Here is a 5581-nt window from a genome sequence, read left to right on the forward strand (position 1 = left end):
TAGTCATGGTTTTAAGTATCTCCGATACCGATACGATACCCTCCGATACGTATCTTAAATTTAGTAGACCGATACGATACATGGAATTTTTAAAATCCTTTTATATCGATATATATCCTACAATACATACCGAGATGCATCAATACACCACCAATACACATCGATACGATACGATATGCCTCGATACGACTCTATGGAAAATATAAAATTGAGGTAAAATGTATGTTTCGGTATGTATTGGTACGTATCGGTGAGTATCGATATGTATCGATCGGTATATATCGGCACGTATCAGTGAGTGTCGAGATATATCGGTACGTATCGGTCATAGTTTTTAAGGCGGTAAGGCGATGGAGGCGTTTGAGGGTCTTTCAGAGCGCCTTAGTGATAAAGCAGGCACAAAGCGTCACCTTATCGACTAAAGAGTTCTTGTGTAATTTTTTTATAAAACCAATCTATTTGGCTTATATCCTAGTTGAATCCTATTACTCATATGTTAAATAAAAAATTAAAGGTTTATATTCATACCAATGAAAACAAATCAATAAAATAAATAAACTAAGTTCATCTTCATCAATCATCAATCATCAATCATCAATTATTAATCATCATAACATATTAACATATAATATAAATACATAATTATGAAACAAAATTATAAATATAAAGAAAAGAAGACATAAAAAATACAAATATTTATTATACTTACCTCTATGATGCCAAAATGAGTGCCTAAGTCCTAAGGTCATCCACTATATTTCTACTCCTGTCAAAGAAGAATGATGCTCACCGCTGCCGGAGCAAAATGGTGGCCTGGATCAATGGTTCTTCCTTGTTCCTTGATTCCTTCTCAAAACCCTTGACAAAATCCAAACTCTGTTTGTGAATCATGTTTTTGTTTTGTTTGTTTTGGTTATTTTTTATGGAGTAAAGTTGATCCCATATATCTCAAGTGTTAACAAAACCACACACCTACCAATAAAAAATCTATATTTAGAATCTTCAAGTAATTTTAAAATTTGTTTAAAAAAAAAAATCCATAAGGCGCCATTTCACATAAGGTGGAGCACTACCTTACCATCTCTAGACCGCATCAGCACCAAGGCGCTGGTAAGGCGGCAAGCGCCTTACCACCAGCGCCTTAAAAACTATGGTATCGGTATGTACCGATACAGTGCGCTACGGTCATATAATGGCCAAGATGGGTAATTTTTCAGAAAACACGATTTTTTGAAGGGTTTTTGTTCCAAAGTTACTGTTAGCCATATTTCTCTCTAACTAAAGTGGAAATCAAGGTTGAGAACAAGGATTTTACATTAATGGGACAACTACAAATCTTGAATTCTTAGTACGATACCCTCAATTTAGTGTTTATGCATAATACATGTTATCAATAGCTTTTTTTAACAAATTTTTTATGCAAAAGTGTTTAAAAAAATATTTCCTATCCATTTATGTGTGTATCTTTAGCGTATCTTAGTGTATCTCCGATACGATATGATACCCTCCGATACGTATCTTAATTTTGGCCGATCGATACGGTGACAGATACCGATACTTTAATCCTTGAACACCAAAGATCCCTTTCAAGTACCTAAGTATCCACTTCACTGCTTTCCAGTGAGCTTTACCTAGACATGACAAATATCTGCTCACCACACTGACAACTTGTGAAATATCAGAACGAGTGCAAACCATAGCATACATAATGGAGCCAACTGCACTAGAGTATGGAATACGTGACATGTACTCCACCTCTTCATTTGTCTTAGGTGATAGAGCAGTTGAAAGTCTAAAATGAGATGCAAGAGGAGTAGTTATAGGTTTGACATCTTTCATGCCAAAACGATTCAATACCTTCTTAGTATAATTTTGTTGAGATAGCCACAGCTTCCCTGTTTTTCTATCCCTCTTGATCTCCATATCAAGGATCTTCCTTGCTGCCCCCAAATCTTTCATCTCAAATTCAAAACTTAATTGTTCCTTCAACCTATTGACCTTATTCCTATCTTTTGCTGCAATCAATATATCATCAACATAAAGCAACAAATATATGAATGACCCATCAGAGAGCTTTCTGAAATAAACACAACAGTCATATTGACACCTGGAGTATCCAAAACTAGCCATGACTGAATCAAACCTTTTATACCACTATCTAGGAGACTGTTTCAAACCATATAGGGACTTCTTCAATAAGCATACATGGTCCTCCTTACCTTCAATAACAAACCCTTCAGGTTGATGCATATAAATCTGTTCTTCTAGTTCACCATGCAAGAATGTTGTTTTCACATCAAGTTGCTCTAACTCCAAATCATGCATAGCAACTAAAGCAAGTAAGACACGAATAGAACTATACTTAACAACAGGTGAGAAAATATCATTAAAATCAATTCCTTGTACCTGATTGTAGCGCTTTGCAACCAAACGTGCCTTGTACCTAGCATCTTCAATACCTGAGGCAGATTCCTTCTTCTTGAAGACCCATTTACAACCAATAATTTTCTTCCCTGTTCTCGGCTCCACAAACCCCCAAATCTGATTTTTATGAAGAGATTCCATCTCCTCATTCATGGCAATCAACCATTTTGTAGAATCAATTGAAACAACAACTTCAGAATATATTGCAGACTCATTATTTTCAATTGTATCTGCAACAGACAATGCATAAGCAACAAATTCAGCATGCCCATACTTTTGTGGTTGTATAATATTCCTCCTTGGTCTATCCTTGGCAATGTTGTACCGCTCTTCTTCTTGATTCTCTTGAGCATCATCTCCTTCAGTAAAAGTAGACAGCTGGACTAAAGTAGATTGTGCTTTGTTTGAAGATGAACCACCAATTTCAAACTCCACATTCTCTCTCGATTTTTCTTGACATTCATCACAATGAATAGGAGCTTCTTTCCTAGGATGCAACATAGAAGATTCATCAAAAGTAACATCTCTGCTAATAAGAAATTTTAGAGACTTTGGATCAGGACACCACAATCTGTATCCTTTCATTCCAGATCCATACCCAAGAAAAATACATTTCTTAGCCCTAGGTTCCAACTTCCCTTCATTTACATGTGCATAAGTAGTACATCCAAATACTTTTAAATTTGAGTAGTCTGTAGGTTTACCTGACCAAACTTCTTCTAGAGTCTTGCACTCAATAGTTGTGCAAGGAGATCGATTCACCAACAAGGTTGCTGTGTTAACTGCTTCTGCCTAGAACTCCTTGCCCAATCCTGCTTTTGATAACATACACTTTGCCTTTTCTAACAAGGTTCTATTCATATGCTCTGCCACTCCATTCTACTGGGGTGTTTTAACAACTGTATGGTGTCGTGCAATACCTTCATCTTTGCAGAACTCATTAAAGTCACCTTCACAAAACTCTAGGCCATTATCGGTTCTCAACCTTTTAATTTGTTTCCCAGTTTGCTTCTCAAGCAAATTCTTCCACTGTTTGAAAGTGACAAATACTTCATTTTTGTGCTTCAAGAAATAGACCCAAACCTTCCTAGAGAAATCATCAATGAAAGTAAGCAAGTATCTTGCACTAGCCCCCTTTGAAGCAATTCTGGAGGGCCCCCATGGTCCGAATGAATGTAGTCCAAAGTTCCCTTGGTCCTGTGAATAGCAATATTGAAACTAACTCTTTTCTGCTTCCCAAACACAGAATGCTCACAGAACTCCATTGCTCCTGTACTCTGACCACACAACAAACCCCTTTTACTTAATGATGCCATCCCTCTTTCACTCATATGGCCTAACCTCATATGCCATAAATTTATGACATCTGATTCAGACATAAATGATGAAGTTGCTGCAATAGACCCAGTGACTGTAGTACCCTGCAACACATACAAACTGCAAACCTTGATTCCTTTCATCAATAGGAGAACACCCTTGCTGATCTTCATAACTCCACCTTCAGCTGTATACTTGCACCCATTTGAATCAAGAGTGCCTAAACTGATGAGATTCTTTTCCAAATCAGGGACATGCCTGACATTAGACAAGGTTTTGACAATGCCATCTTACATCTTGATATTGATCGTTTCCATTCTAATAGTCTTACAAGAAGCATTATTTCCCATCAACACAACTCCACCTCGAACTGATTCGTATGTGGAGAACCATTCACGATTGGAACACATATGGTAGGAACAACCAGTGTCAAGAATCCATTCATCCTGTGATCTAACTTTATCACCAGTCACCAAAAGCATATCAGACTCACTCTCATCTTCAGCAATACTAGCTTCTGCAGAATCATCTTTTTTCTGTTGATTTTGAGCACCTCCACCTGCCTTCTGCTTATTTAAAAGCTTATAACATTTAGATTTAATATGCTCTTTTTTCTTACAGTAATTGCAGGTTAAATTCTTGTGCTTAGATTTTGATCTAGCCTTCTTTTTGTCACCATCTGAACTCTTTTCATTCGTTCTTCCTCTAACTACCAAACCAACACCATCAGATTTATTAGTAGATGTCAACTCATCATCAATCTTCTGCTTGCTTTGCAGATTCGTTTTGACATCCTCAATAGATATTGTCTCTCTACTATAAATCATGGTATCCCTAAAATGCTTATAAGATGGAGGCAGAGAACATAACAATAATATGGCCAAATCCTCATCGTTTATTTTAACATCTATCCTTTTCAAATCAGTAACAATAGAATTGAACTCAGATATATGTGATTTAATAGAAGTACCTTCACCCATATGAAGGGTACACAGTTATTGCTTCAATCTCAACCTATTGGTGAGGTATTTGGTCATGTAGAGGTTTTCTAACTTCACCCATAACTCTGCAGCCGTTTTTTCCGAGAGAACTTCCTATAGAACATCATTCGAAAGACACAACTGAATAGCTGAAAGAGCTTTATCATCCAAATCGTTCCAATCATCATCGGACATAGTTGCAGGTTTCTTCGCCTTCCCAAATAGGGTTTTCTACAAACCCTGCTGCGTGAGAACAACTATCATTCGAACCTGCCATAAACTAAAAATAATGTTGCCGTCGAACCTATCAATATCATATTTCGTTGAAGCCATGGATCGAAGTAACCCAGAGCTCTGATACCAGTTTGTAAGATCAAACACCAAGAAACACGAATAATAAAAAGACAATAGATCCATATGACACAGAGATTTAACGAGGTTCACACACCAGGGTGGTGTGCTACGTCCTCGAGCGAAGAAGAAGATGATTTACTATACAGAAGAGAAATTACACCCTAGCAGCGGCGAGGAAAAACTTGCTCTGAAACCCTAGCTGCGTGAAAATCCTGGAATACAATGACTTTCTCAACAAGCAATAGTATATTATATATACTCCAAATCGCAGGTCGACCCATCGGGTCACAGTCAATCCGGCCCAACCCCTCTGCTTCCATCACAGATCTTAGAAAATTTCTCATTCGGGTCGCCACCAAAATATGTCGGATCGGGTCAATCTTCAAAACGGGTCAAGAATTCGAGACAAACTTAACACCTTTATTTTGAAAAGCTTATAATGTTACTTATGTTACTACGAGCCTGTGAGCTATAGATTTCTTGTTACATAGAGTATTAACTATTAC

This window comes from Macadamia integrifolia, unplaced genomic scaffold, assembly GCF_013358625.1.
Source record: "Macadamia integrifolia cultivar HAES 741 unplaced genomic scaffold, SCU_Mint_v3 scaffold2581, whole genome shotgun sequence".
Taxonomy (NCBI): domain Eukaryota; kingdom Viridiplantae; phylum Streptophyta; class Magnoliopsida; order Proteales; family Proteaceae; genus Macadamia; species Macadamia integrifolia.